The sequence below is a fragment of the Ursus arctos genome, unplaced genomic scaffold, assembly GCF_023065955.2.
Source record: "Ursus arctos isolate Adak ecotype North America unplaced genomic scaffold, UrsArc2.0 scaffold_40, whole genome shotgun sequence".
Classification (NCBI taxonomy): Eukaryota; Metazoa; Chordata; class Mammalia; order Carnivora; family Ursidae; genus Ursus; species Ursus arctos.
The window spans coordinates 1,118,213-1,133,306 of record NW_026623057.1 but is presented as its reverse complement, the minus strand read 5'-3'; the positions used below and the strand labels follow the sequence as shown (position 1 = coordinate 1,133,306).

At 47.5% G+C, this 15,094-nt stretch overlaps 1 long non-coding RNA gene across 1 annotated transcript; it reads left to right on the top strand.

Annotated features, from left to right (window-relative positions):
• Positions 1-3,656: 3,656 nt before the first annotated feature.
• LOC130542702 (uncharacterized) lies at positions 3,657-14,503 on the top strand. The gene is made up of 3 exons (XR_008957417.1): positions 3,657-3,768; positions 3,979-4,111; positions 14,197-14,503. It is a non-coding gene; the product is annotated as an uncharacterized LOC130542702 (long non-coding RNA).
• Positions 14,504-15,094: the final 591 nt, after the last annotated feature.

Sequence of the window (15,094 nt, the reverse complement as noted above, 5' to 3'; positions counted from 1 at the left end):
TTTTGGGGAGAAGCACGACAGAGGCGGCGTGCACCCCAACCAGCTCCTTCCGCTGGGAACCGCTCTCCGCATCCAGCCACCAGCACTTTGAATTGTGTCTGTGAGCCTCTGCTGTGCTTTATCTTCATTTATGCTGGGCCTCCGTTAGAAACTTGTGTCCTGAGGCCTAAGAAAAGCCAAAGAGAAGGAATCTTGGAGTCTGAGCACACTGTCCAATTTTTCCGTGTAAATGAATGGTCATTCCTTCTTTACACCATTTCTGCTGTGCAAGGTTTCTCAGAAGCCCTGTACTTTCAAAGAGCAGGGAAACCTATACCCCATGCTGCGGGGTTAGTTTTAGTCTCCATGCTGGACAGAACATTTCATGACTGTCGGATTTTCTCACTCAAACATTGAGACTTGGACCACCGTCACCCGTTTCTACCACCCCATCCCCGAATCTGGCACCTACCAATCTGCTCTCAGTATCTATGCGTTCAGTATTTGTTTATTCCACGTGGAATGTACATGAGAGCATCTGGTATTTGTCTTTCTGTGTCTGAGTTACTTGGCATAAGGCCCCCAAGGTCTGTGTTTCCATGTCTGGTTATTGTGAATAATGCTGCAGTGAACGTGGGAGTGCATCTGTCTTTTTGAGGCAGTATTTTTGTGTTCTCCAAATCAATACTCAGTAGAGCCATTACTGGGTCATGCGGTAGTTGTATTTATTTTTTCAGGAACCTCCATACCGTTTGTCACAGTGGCTGCACCAATTTCCATTCCCACCAACAGCGCACAGTGTCTCCTCGTCTGCACACCCTTGACCCCACCTGGTGTCTGTCTCTGGGACAATTGCTGTTCCAACAGTTGTGAGGGGATAGCCGATTGTGGGTTTGACTGATGTTTCCCTGACGATGATTAGTGATGTCGAACAACTTTTTCTGTCTGTTGGCACCTGTGTGCCATCTTTGGACAGTATCTATTCACATATTCACCCCATTTTTTATACAGTTTTTTTTTTTGTTTTGATTTGTATGAGTGTTGTGTGCATTTTGGATATTAGCCTCTTCTCACACATATGATTCGCAGATATTTTTTTCTTATTGGGTCAGTGGCCTTTTAAGTTTTTGATGGTTTCTTTTGCCGTGTGGAAGATTTCAGTTTGATGTTGTTCCACTTGTTTATTTTTGCTTTTGTTGCCTTTGCATTTGGTGTCCGATCTGAAGACTCTTTGCCAAAACCAATGTCGAGAGACTTAGTACCTGTGTCTTCTTGGAGGTTTATGGATTCGGGTCTTATGTTCAAATCATTCATCCATTAAAAATTTTGTGTGTGGTGTAAGAAAGTGACCCAGTTATATTCTTCTGCATTTAGTGTCCAGTTGGCCTGTGACCGCTCACTGAAGACACAGTCCTTCCCTCATGGCATATCTTCTGCTGCTGTGTCGTAAGTTAGGGTCATCTACGTGTGGGTAAGTTTCTGAGCTTTCTGTTCTGTTCCGCTGACCTGGTGTCTGTGTTTCTGCCAGTACCGTCCTGTTTTGATGACAACAGCTTTGTAATCTAGCTTGAAATCCAGGAGTGTGTTGACTGCACCTTTCTTTCTCCAGGTTGCTTTGGGTATTTGGGGTCTTTTGTGATTCCATACAAGTTTGAGGACTGTTTTCTATTTCCTCGAATAATGCCACTGGAATTCAGATGGGGATTTCATCACATCTGTCGATTGCTTTGGGTACGATGGACATGTTCACATAATTAACTCTTCCAGTTAAGGAGCATGGCGTATGCTTCCATTTGTTTGTGTTGCCTTCCAAATCTTTGACCCATACATTCTGCCCCCCTCGACACACATGTTTTTCATTTCTTTTCTGCCATGTGTTGAGTGTACTATGTCTTTCTCATTCTTGGTTACTTTTATTCCTAGATTTTTTTTTTGATGCAATTGTAAATGGCATTGCTTTTTTAATTTCTCTTTGCGAAAGTGTGTCATCAGTATACAGAAATGCAAGAAGTTGGGTCATCTGGGTGGCTCCATAGGTGAAGCGTCTGCTTTCTGCTCAGGTCATGATCCCAGAGTTCTGGGATCGAGCCCCGTGTTGGGCTCCCCGCTTAGCGAGGGTCTGCTTCTCCGTCTTTCTGACACTCCCCCGGCTCGTGCTTTTTCTCTTCCTGTCAAATAAATAAATAAAATCTGAAAAAAAATAAAGACAACAGGTCTCTGTATATTGACTTTATATCCTGCAGCTTTCTTGAATTTGTTTATTCTGTTTTTTTTTTTTTTTTTTTTTTTTTTTTTTTTTTTTTTGTGGAATCCTTTGGGATTTCATGTCATTTGCAAATAGTGACAGTTTTCCTGTATGGATTTCATATCTTTCTCTTTTTTTAAAATTATGTTAGTCACCCTACAGTACTTCATTTGTTTTTGATGTAGTGTTCCAGGATTCATTGTTTGCATATAACACCTAGTGCTCATTATGACACGTGCCCTCCTTAATACCCATCACCAGGATAACCCATTCCCCTACCCCTCCCTTTCTGCAACCTTCAGTTTGTTTCCCAGTGTCAATAGTCTCTCATGGTTCATCTCCCCCTCTCATTCCCCACCTTCACTTTTCCCTTCCTTCTCCTAATGTCCTCCATGCTATTCCTTCCATTCCACATAGGAGTGAAACGATATGATAATTGTCTTTCTCTGCTTGACTTAATTTCACTTAGCATAATCCCCTCCTGGTCCATCCACGTTGGTGCAAATGGTGGGTATTCATCCTTTCTGATGACTGAGTAATATTCCATTGTATAGATGAACCACATCTTCTCTGTCCATTCATCTGCTGAAGGACATCTTGGCTCCTTCCACAGTTTGGCTATTAGGGACATTGCTGCTATGAACATTGGGATACAGGTGCCCCTTCTTTTCATTACTCTGTGTCTATGGGGTAAATACCCAGTAGTGCAATTGGTGGGTCGTAGGATAGCTCTGTGTTCAACGTCTTGAGGAATCTCCATATTGTTTTCAAAAGTGGCTGTACCAGCTTGAATTCTCACGAGTAGTGTTAGAGGGCTCCCCTTTCTCCACATCCTCTCTGACTTTTTTTTATTTCCTGTCTTGTTAATTTCTTCTCAAGATTTTATTTATTTATTCCACAGAGATAGAGACAGCCAGCGAGAGAGGGAACACAAGCAGGGGGAGTGGGAGAGGAAGAAGCAGGCTCATAGCGGAGGAGCCTGATGTGGGGCTCCATCCCATAATGCCGGGATCACGCCCTGAGCCGAAGGCAGACGCTTAACCGCTGTGCCACCCAGGTGCCCCCTGCCTTGTTAATTTTAACCATTCTAACTGGTGTAAGGTGGTATCTCATTGTAGTTTTGATTTGTATTTGCCTGATGGCAAGTGATGTGGAGCATTTTTTCATGTGTCTGTTGGCCATTTGTATGTCTTCTCTGGACAAGTATCTCTTTGTGTCTTCTGCCCATTTTTTGGGTGTCGAGTTTGAGGAGTTCTTTATAGATCTTGGATACCGGCCCTTTATCTGTAATATCATTTGCAGATATCTTCTTCGATTCCATAGGTTGCCTTTTTGTTTTGTTGATCGTTTGCTTTGCCGTGCAGAAACTTTTTATCTTGATGAAGTGCCAATAGTTCATTTTTGCTTTTATTTCCTTTGCCTTTAGAGACGTGGCTTGCAAGAAGTTGTTGTGTCCAAGGTTGAAGAGTTCTTTTGATTTTGATATGAGACAGGAATCCATTATCTTTCTTTCCTGATTGCATTCGAGTCCTCTGTCTCTCTTGGTGAGTCTAGCTAAGTTTGTCAGTTTTGTTTATCTTTCCAAAAAAGGCAGCTCTCATTTTCATTGTGTGTGTGTGTGTGTGTGTGTGTGTGTTTTTTTTGTCTTTTTAGTCTCTGTTGGATTTATTTATGCATTCCTTTTTGTTATTTCCTTATTTCTACTAATTTGGGGCTTTGTTTGCTGTTTTTTTTTTTCTACTTCTTTACCACAGAAATCAGGCTGTTTATTGGAGAGCATTCTCATGGATTGATGAAGACTTGAATTTCTATGAACGTCCCCCCCGTAGAGCTACTTTTGCTGCATCCCATAAGTTTTTGTAGGTTGTCTTTTTCATCAGTGTCAAGGTATTTCTAAAAATTTTTTTGATTTCTTCTTTGACTGTTGGTTGTTCAGTAGCATGTTGTTAAATCTCCACATATGTTTTTAAGATTATTTAAGTATCTGGCAGAGAGTGAGACAGCGAGAGAGGGAACGCAAGCAGGGGGGTGGGAGAGGGAGAAGCGGGCTTCCCACTGAGCAAGGAGCCTGATTCGGGGCTAGATCCCAGGCTCCTGGGATCACGACCTGAGCTGAAGGCAGATCGTTAATGACTGAGCCACCCAGGCCCCCCAATCTCCACCTGTTTTTGACTGTCCCATTTTGTTCTTGAGACTGATTTCTAGTTTCATATCATTGTGGTTGGACAAGATTTGTAGCAGAAGGTGAAGAGAGCATTCAGATGAAAGGTTTGTTTCCTGGAGGGTTTTCTGAGGGCAGACCATGAGTTCCGTGGGGACGGAGGAAGGTTTTGTGAGACGGGGGGTGGGGTTAACCCTTGTTAGAATTACTGACTACTACCATGCAGGCTGTGTGCTACCGTTCACACCGTAGTCCTGATGGGCTTGTACTTCATTAGAAATATTTTCTAGGAGGTGTAGGCATAGGCTTCTCTAAAAGAAAGGTGCCATGTGGGTTCATGGCATGACCCCAGGTCAGCAACCAGGATGTATGGTATTGTGGGGGATCAGAACCAGGCTTTCTGTGGGAAGTGACGGAAATAGGGTATGGTGAGCTCCATGACCTCATAGGTGAGGTCCCGAGTGACCCACTGGGTGTTGGGTTCCGTGGATCTGTTTCATCAGGTGCTGTGGAATTCAGGGACACCCTCCTGTCTGTGGATTTGTGTGGAGACAGGTAGACATCAGTGTCTGGCCAGGCACGAGGGTCGCACTGGACCACCACCAGAGGTGCAGCACGCGGGGGAGCCACTGCTTGGTTTCCACAAAAGCTGACCAGGGTCTGTGACCGTGATTCCTAGCAGCTGCAAGGGGAGAGGAGGCCGGGGGTGGTGCACACTTCCTAGACTTGTGGTCAGGACTAGTCTGGAGCCCACTGAAGTCAGCCACTCCTGGCACAGAAGGCCCCCAGTCAGTGTAGCTGTGGGCACTGCTCCCATGGCACTTTCGGGCCGGCTCCATGCTGCCACCTCCTGCTTTTCATCATCATCTTCAAGGTCGTGTGCCTCTGCTCTTGCCCCATGGCCTCCGGGGTATTGTCCGTCCTCCATCTGGCCCTCGTCCCTGGTGCCCTGTGCAGTCCGATGCCAGGGTAGCCTTCTCCAGACAAATATCTGGCCCTGATGGAACACTTCCATGGATCTCGTGTGATGCGAGGATGATGTCCTGCCCTGGAAGGAGGCTGCAGGTCCCCAATCAGGAGAGCCATGTCTCCCTTTTCAGCATGGCCTGCCCTCCCCTCAGTCTTCTTCAGGGAAGCTCTCCCCACTTCCTGAGATGACAGCTCTGAACTTAAAAGTGGATGTTATTTTACATATCTCTATGCCTTAGTTCATCCATGGCATGTCTTTCAACGCCGTTAGTGGGTTTTTTTTTTTGTTTTTTTTTTTTTTAGCAGTTCTGAAGGGCTGTCTGCTCAAGGAGGGGATGACGTGGGTGGGGCAGCTTTCCCTCTCATCTCCCTCAGCCTGTCTCTGAGCCCTGGGGCCAGCTGTCCCACTGAGGATTGAGGGACCCGAGCCAGCCCATCCTGAGCCCAGGCTGTGTGTCAGCTGTGTAGACGGATGCGTGTCGGAGCGGTGGGCAGCTGGCATAGGCCAGGGGCAGGCAGTGTCTCCCCATTCCTTCCCTCCCTTCCTCCCAGAGGTAGCTCAGAGCAGCCTTCAACCCCTGCATCTCCGGATCCCTTGACCTATGCCTCCTGTGTTCAGCTGGTGACCTTGGAGTTTCGCATGGATTCTACCTCCCATACCCTCTCCTGTAGCAGTTCCTGGATCAGGGGAGGGGTCGGACCCTTGTCTGATTTTGGTCTTCTTCCTGTCCCGCACCAAGCCCACTCACCTTTGCATCTTCCATGTATGTGCTTGGAAGCAAGTCCATCCACAGGGAACCTATTAGCCAAATGGATCCAGGTAATGAACATTGAAGTAGAGATCCAGGATCCATAATAAACCTGCTCTGAAACCTGTCCCAAAGTCTGTGACTCTCTCACACTGAAACAGAAACAATAATAGCTTTCTGGACTGTGAAGTGACATGTGTCTCTACTTCCAATCTTGAAGGCATAGGTGCTGAGCCTGGACAGAAAAGGACCATGGCTCCCGTGGGCTGGGATCCACAGTAAGAACTCAGTGAAATCTGAATTCGAGGCATAGAGTGAATAATTATTGTAGAGTGAATCCTCCCAAGTAGGGCTTGTGCACATTGCAGAGGAAAAGCTTTTTCAAAGTGGTTCCTGAAAGAAAAATCTTTTTAAAAAATTTATTTTAATTCCAGTAGAGCTAACATACAGTGTTACATTCGTTTCAGGTGTACAAGAGAGTGATTCAGTAATTCTATATATTACTCAGTGGTCATCCAGAAAAGTGTCCTCTTAATCCGCTTCATCTATTTCACTCATCCCTCTATGCACCTCCTCCTCTCTGGTAACCATCCGTTTGTTCTCTATTGTTAAGGGTTTGTATTTTGCCAGGCCCATACTCAGGCAACCCTGTTTGGGTAGAGTTTCCGTGTCCCCTGCGAGGGGGGATGGCGGTGGGCACGCTGTGAGCCGGTATTTCCAGGCTTTTGTTCCCTGGCGGCTTTCTCTGGCGGTCTGCTGTGCCTCTTCTGAGAGTCAGAGCAGCAGAGGCTGAATTGTCACAGAACAGAGGGATTGCGGCCCATTCTCCACCGATGTTCTGGCCACTTTAACTCCGTTACTGTTGGTGCTGCTCAACCCTGTAGCGTCCCGGGATGTGCGCCCCACACCCGGCGTCCCTGCCCTCACTTCCAGGGCAGGCGCGTCTCTGTCCTTTGTGTTTCTAATGCTGCCAGCCGCCAGCCGCCGCCCCCCCCCCCCCCCCCCCCCCCCGCGCGCTCCCGGATCTCCTGGTCTCAGTCTGGATCCCGTGAGCACACCAGGATTCCGGAGTTCCGTGAGAAGCCTGGTGGCGCGCGCACCCGGTTCAGGGTCTCAGTCTGCTGTTTCGTGGGTGCCGACCGTGAGTCCGCCCGCTCCCCCGTGCAGGTGGCCCGCCAACCGGCAGCCGCCCTGCGCGTGCTCCAGAAGCTCCTGGTCTCAGTCTGGATCCCGTGAGCACACCGGGATTCAGGAATTCCGTGAGAAGCCTGGTGGCGCGCGCACCCGGTTCAGGGTCTCAGTCTGCTGTTTCGCGGGTGCCGACCGTGAGTCCGCCCGCTCCCCCGTGCAGGTGGCCTGCCAGCTGCCAGCTGCCCCGCATGCGCTCCGGGAGCTCCCGGTCTCAGTCTGGATCCCGTGAGCACACGGGATTCCCGGGTTCCGCGAGATGCCTGGTGGCGCGCGCTCCCGGCTCACCGGTCTCAGTCCGCTCTCTCGCGGGTGCCCTCTGTGAGTCCGCCCGCTCCCCCCCCCCCCCCCAGGTGGCTGCCGCTTCCCGGCGCCCGAACGCGGCGGCTCCCTCCCCCTTCCGTTTATCTTCCGATATCTGTGCCCGGTTTCACGGCTCCCCGCTTCGTACCTCAATACTCAGCGCTGGAGATGTTCATTTGTAGAGATCCAGATGTATCTTCCTGCGTCTCAGGCTGATTCCGTGGTTGTTTAGGCTGGTCTGGTACCTATCCAGCTCGACTCAGGGGACCTGTGAAAAAGGGGTCCCCTACTCCTCCGCCATCTTAACTCCTCTCTTGTACCTGAAATAGTATTTAAAAACACTCAGCTCAGCCTCTTCTACAAAGTGAGCCAATGCTTATAAACATGGCTAAAATATTCCCTTACCGACGATGACTTCCCAGCCATCGTAGTGTTTAACTGGTATGACTGTGACTTACATTAGTCAACATTTGCAGAGAAAGAACTTAGTGCATCCAGGGGGCACTTCATGTTGAAATTAGTTTGTGACAACGAGCTACTGTGTTTTATACTGCAGTCCAAGGGAATGGTGCCAGACATCTCTAAGGTGTCTAGCAGTTCTACAATTCTGATTTTAAGTGGTCTGTGTGCTTCAGAGATTTGGGCAGGAGAAGGGCAGGAGTCCAGAGACTGTGAACACTTCTGTTACCTGTGCTGACCATGGAGCAGGTAGCCTTCTGTGGGCATCATTTTGATTTCTTGGTACTCTTGTGAAAGGTGCTTTTGTCTCAAATTCCTCCATTTAGGAGCAATTATAATGATAAAAGTAATGTTTATCTTATATCATCTGTGGGCCCTGATCCTGGGCTCCCAGGGAAGCTATCCTTTAACATTTTACCCGGCTCAAAATGACTGGGCAAAACCTCAAAGCATGGGCCCTATTTCTGCCCCAAGCACATGTTGTACATCTGTTTCGAGAAGAAAACAATAACCAAAAATGCCAACATGAAGATAAGAAAAAATAAAGAACCTCTTTGGCTCCCATAAGATTAAAGTCATACTGACATGTACATACTGAAAATGCATGAAATCATTGCATGTCCTAAAGCCCAAGCCTTGGAGGGTCTGAGAGCCACTGACCTTGCCCAGAACCAGGCACACCCCAGCAGGGAGGGCTGGTGCAGAAAGGGAAGGGGCAGGACGCTGAGGGTGGTCTGCAGCTAGAGGGGGGTCCCTGGAAGGGGCCAGGTGTGTGGGGGGAGCCCGGCCCACGACCCCACCCATGCCTGTGCTGGGTGTTGAGTAGAGGAGGCGCCTCTTGGACCCCCTGCACTTTCAGGGTTCCAGGGGCTTGAGGGCGGGTTGCCCGGCATCCAAGGGGCTAGGGCACCACCCTCCCCGACCAATCACCGCTTGGGGGTGGAGCTACGTCTCTGTGGGCGGTCCCAGAGTTGCAGCGGGTTGCAGACCTGGGGCAGAAGAAGGGGCACTGGGAGAGAGAGAGTTGCCCTGCGGAGGTCCGGGCTGGTGAGTGAGCAGCATGCCCCGGGGTGGGGGTCGGGGGGTAGGGTGCGCCCCAGGTGGGAGGCAGGGTTCTGGAAGGGCACGTGGAGAGGGTTCATTGTGGGGACTCAGGTGAGTTTTCTTTTTCCCTTTAAAGTCTCTTCCGCCCCATGTCCTCAACTGGCCTTATTCCCCATACCCGTGAACTCCAGGGCGCCCACTCACCTGAGCTTTTGTGGGATGGGTTGCAGAATTTCAGGGTTTCCCCTGTTCCCCGGGAAGAGTGCGGGTAAGGACCTCACAGAATCCCCACCTTCAGTGGGGTGTCCCCCGGTTCTCTGACACAGTGCAGGTGATGCATCTTGAGCAGTACCCCGAGTTCAGCAGGGTGTGCCCTGGTCCCCCAGGCACAGGTGTGGCAGTAGCAAGCCCCAGAGCCATCCCCCAACTTCAGCATTATGCCCCGTGTGCCCCCGAGTTAGTGGTAATTGGCTGTTAGAATCATGCAGGAAAATCCTCCAGGTGGGGGCCTGGAGGCGGGCGTAAACCAGACCCCACTCTAGTTGCATTGGGAATAGACGAATTGAGGGTTTCTTTAGAAGAGTAAGTCTGCTTTCCAGAAAAGGCAAGGTCATTGGTCTATTGAGAATGAAGATAATTACTGCTAAACAACAAGTATGTGTTGCCCCTTCGTCCAGAAACCGAAGCAGGTGTGCAGGCTTTAGGTCAGAGGTGCCTTCTTCTCCCCAGCTGACAGCACTTCTCTGCTCTGGCTCCATGAGACCCGAGGTTTTGAACGTCAGCATCTGAGTCAGGGAGGCAGCTTGTCACAGGACGCCAGTGTTCAGAGAAAACACAGCTATTTTGGCATAATGTCCTATCTATGTCAGGACTGGAGGTAAAACCTCTCATTATCCCAAAACCTCCTGGGCTTTTCTCTTTTCTCTAGTTGAGCCACAAAGTAAAATTGAAGTAGCTGTCAGCATTCTGGGTTTGGTGCAAGAATTACTTAGTTTCCCTGCAGGTAGAACTTTGCAGGGGATCACAATTTCTCTGTCCATTTATTGCTTACAAATGTATTTTGACTATCTGTTTCCTAGGAACCCTCTTTTATTAGAAAGGGAAGGTGAGATTCACTCTGTGCCTGTTTGTAACATCTAATTTGTTCCTTCATCTAACAATGTTTATTCAATTGGGCCTAAGATATGGTTGAGTGGCCAGCATCTAGAGTTAGATGGCTTTTTTTCATCTGATACAGAGTTGGATGATGTCATTTGACAAAGGTGATGTTTCATCATTGATTAGTTTATTCATCAGAAGAGTTAAAATTAGGGTGGAGGGAAAATTCAAAATTATCCAAATGGGCCTGTTCCTGTTTAAAAGTTGAGCTTGACTGTCTAGTTTTACTATTATCTCGATATTTTGAGGTGCCATATTCTGTCTGTAGTTTCTTTGGTGGTGGAGTCAGAAGGAGAGTCTGGGAATTCTTTTGGATAGTGGCATGCTGGTGGCTTCAAGGGGCTTGGCGTCAGGAGCCTTGGGGTGAATTCTGCAACTGCTTGCCTGACCCTGGGTGCATCTCGCAGAGGTTTTGTTTCCTCTTATGAAATTGCCAGCAGATAATGTTCTGCTTAAAGGGGAACCCTCCCATCCTGTTGGTGGGAATGCAGAGTGGTGCAGACAGTCTGGGAAACAGTGTGGGGGTTCCTCGAAAAGTTAAGCATTGAACAACCACATGATCCAGCAATTGCTCTCCTAGGTGCTTACCCAAAAGATACAAAAATGCACATTCGAAGGGGGTACATGCACCATGATGTTTATAGCAACAATGTCCACAGTAGCCAAACTATGGAGAGAATCCCAAAGTCCATGCACTGATGAATGGATAAAGCAGATGTGGGATACGTAAATATATGTATATATGTATATATGTGTATATATATATATATATACACACATATATATATATGTATATATGTATATATACATATATATATACACATATATATATATATGGGAATATGACCCAGTTTCAAAAAGAATGAAATCTTACCATTTGCAAGGATGTGGATGGATCTAGAGTGTATTAAGCTAAACAAAATTAGTGAGGAAAGACAAATATCCTATGCTCTCACGCTTGTGGAATTTCAGAAAGAAAACAGATGAACAGAGTTGAGGGGTGATGAGAAAGGCAAACAAGGAAATAGACTCAACCTTGGAGAACAAACTGAGTGTTGCTGCAGGACAGGGGCGTGGGGGGAAGAGTTAAATGGGTGAGGGGTATTAAGGAGGGCGCTTGTGATGAGCACTGGGTACTGTATGCAGGTGAGGAATCACTAAATCCTACCCCTGAAGCGAATATTCCATGGCATGTGAACTAACTGGAATTTAAGTAAAAGAAGAAAGGAAAAAGTGTTCTGCTTCATGAAGAGTGAGGTAAAATTGTAGTGATTTGGGCTGTACTGTTCTATAGATGATAGTTGTAAAACACCCTGTTGTAAGATACACTAGTTTCTTATCACATAAGGAGTCCTCAGAAAGCTGCAATGAAAGATTCAGATCTCAGAGCATGTTCATGTTCCACTGATATGTTACAGTTTGCACAGGTAGGACAGAAGGAGAGAAAGGCAACAGAAGGGGAAAGTAGGTGTGAACCTTTCATTAGTTGGCATTATAGCTTTCTCATGAAAGCCTTGCGCCAGTGTGATTTTGCAAGAAGAGGGGGAATCCGGGAGCTTTGCAGGAGACGGGGGAGTTCCAGGTCTGGGTAAAGCTGACAGGGGTCCCAGAGGAGAGCTGAATGCATTCTGCAGCAGGGTGTGGGCAGGGTGGGCTCCAGGGGTGGCTGTGGGTCTCCTGTGTGAGAGTTGTGACAGGTGAGGGCTGTGTGCAAGTTCCTGGCTGAGGACAAGTGAGGCACAGGTGGAGAGCTGGCAGAAAACCTTTTTCTGGGCCACCAGCCTCACCCAACACACACAGCCTCACCTTCTGTCCCTGTCACTCCAATTCAGACTTCTCAGAAGGCGAGTGAGAACACATCAAGAGCATTCTAAACAGAAGGGAAAGCATGTGCAAAGGCTCTGGGGCAGGAGAATTCCAGATATGTCCAGGAGCAGCAAGAAGGCCCTGTGGCCACAGGGGACAGCTTAGGACATGACCTCAGGGAGGTGACAGAGGGCGACAGAAAGCCATTCCAGGGCTATAACCCCATGAGACCCTGTTTCACTAGGCCATCGTGGCTACAGCGTTGAGAACAGATGACAGAGGGTTGAAGATGGCAAGGCAGGTCAATGACGAAGCTTTTCCAGGAACTCAGGCACTGTGGACCAGACAGGTGGCCTTGGATGGAGTGGTTAGACCTATTCTGGGTCCATTTTGAAGATGGAGCTCACAGGATTTGCTGATGAGTTAGATATTAGGAGCAGGAGAACGGAGGAATTGGGGTAACTCCCAGCTGTTGTGGGTTGTCCTGATCGAGGGGAAGGAGAGGGTTTCTGGGGTAAGGAGGTAGTCCGTGTTCCGCATGCTGAGGAAGGTGCCTTTCCCGGTGGATCTGCTGAGGTTTGTGTCTGGGAGAACCTTTCACATCTCCTCCCTCAGCAATGCTCAAGTACAAGTATCCCCCAGCTTTTAAACGTTCACAGTAAGACACTTGGCTTTCTTGAAAGAACTACGTTATTACCCAGCTTCAGTGAGAGGAAGAGACCTAAAGAGGATTTCCCTCTTATGAAAAAAGGTGAACAGTGAGAATCGCGTTCAGCATCTGTTTTGGGGAGAAGCACGACAGAGGCGGCGTGCACCCCAACCAGCTCCTTCCGCTGGGAACCGCTCTCCGCATCCAGCCACCAGCACTTTGAATTGTGTCTGTGAGCCTCTGCTGTGCTTTATCTTCATTTATGCTGGGCCTCCGTTAGAAACTTGTGTCCTGAGGCCTAAGAAAAGCCAAAGAGAAGGAATCTTGGAGTCTGAGCACACTGTCCAATTTTTCCGTGTAAATGAATGGTCATTCCTTCTTTACACCATTTCTGCTGTGCAAGGTTTCTCAGAAGCCCTGTACTTTCAAAGAGCAGGGAAACCTATACCCCATGCTGCGGGGTTAGTTTTAGTCTCCATGCTGGACAGAACATTTCATGACTGTCGGATTTTCTCACTCAAACATTGAGACTTGGACCACCGTCACCCGTTTCTACCACCCCATCCCCGAATCTGGCACCTTACCAATCTGCTCTCAGTATCTATGCGTTCAGTATTTGTTTATTCCACGTGGAATGTACATGAGAGCATCTGGTATTTGTCTTTCTGTGTCTGAGTTACTTGGCATAAGGCCCCCAAGGTCTGTGTTTCCATGTCTGGTTATTGTGAATAATGCTGCAGTGAACGTGGGAGTGCATCTGTCTTTTTGAGGCAGTATTTTTGTGTTCTCCAAATCAATACTCAGTAGAGCCATTACTGGGTCATGCGGTAGTTGTATTTATTTTTTCAGGAACCTCCATACCGTTTGTCACAGTGGCTGCACCAATTTCCATTCCCACCAACAGCGCACAGTGTCTCCTCGTCTGCACACCCTTGACCCCACCTGGTGTCTGTCTCTGGGACAATTGCTGTTCCAACAGTTGTGAGGGGATAGCCGATTGTGGGTTTGACTGATGTTTCCCTGACGATGATTAGTGATGTCGAACAACTTTTTCTGTCTGTTGGCACCTGTGTGCCATCTTTGGACAGTATCTATTCACATATTCACCCCATTTTTTATACAGTTTTTTTTTTTGTTTTGATTTGTATGAGTGTTGTGTGCATTTTGGATATTAGCCTCTTCTCACACATATGATTCGCAGATATTTTTTTCTTATTGGGTCAGTGGCCTTTTAAGTTTTTGATGGTTTCTTTTGCCGTGTGGAAGATTTCAGTTTGATGTTGTTCCACTTGTTTATTTTTGCTTTTGTTGCCTTTGCATTTGGTGTCCGATCTGAAGACTCTTTGCCAAAACCAATGTCGAGAGACTTAGTACCTGTGTCTTCTTGGAGGTTTATGGATTCGGGTCTTATGTTCAAATCATTCATCCATTAAAAATTTTGTGTGTGGTGTAAGAAAGTGACCCAGTTATATTCTTCTGCATTTAGTGTCCAGTTGGCCTGTGACCGCTCACTGAAGACACAGTCCTTCCCTCATGGCATATCTTCTGCTGCTGTGTCGTAAGTTAGGGTCATCTACGTGTGGGTAAGTTTCTGAGCTTTCTGTTCTGTTCCGCTGACCTGGTGTCTGTGTTTCTGCCAGTACCGTCCTGTTTTGATGACAACAGCTTTGTAATCTAGCTTGAAATCCAGGAGTGTGTTGACTGCACCTTTCTTTCTCCAGGTTGCTTTGGGTATTTGGGGTCTTTTGTGATTCCATACAAGTTTGAGGACTGTTTTCTATTTCCTCGAATAATGCCACTGGAATTCAGATGGGGATTTCATCACATCTGTCGATTGCTTTGGGTACGATGGACATGTTCACATAATTAACTCTTCCAGTTAAGGAGCATGGCGTATGCTTCCATTTGTTTGTGTTGCCTTCCAAATCTTTGACCCATACATTCTGCCCCCCTCGACACACATGTTTTTCATTTCTTTTCTGCCATGTGTTGAGTGTACTATGTCTTTCTCATTCTTGGTTACTTTTATTCCTAGATTTTTTTTTTTGATGCAATTGTAAATGGCATTGCTTTTTTAATTTCTCTTTGCGAAAGTGTGTCATCAGTATACAGAAATGCAAGAAGTTGGGTCATCTGGGTGGCTCCATAGGTGAAGCGTCTGCTTTCTGCTCAGGTCATGATCCCAGAGTTCTGGGATCGAGCCCCGTGTTGGGCTCCCCGCTTAGCGAGGGTCTGCTTCTCCGTCTTTCTGACACTCCCCCGGCTCGTGCTTTTTCTCTTCCTGTCAAATAAATAAATAAAATCTGAAAAAAAATAAAGACAACAGGTCTCTGTATATTGACTTTATATCCTGCAGCTTTCTTGAATTTGTTTATTCTGTTTTT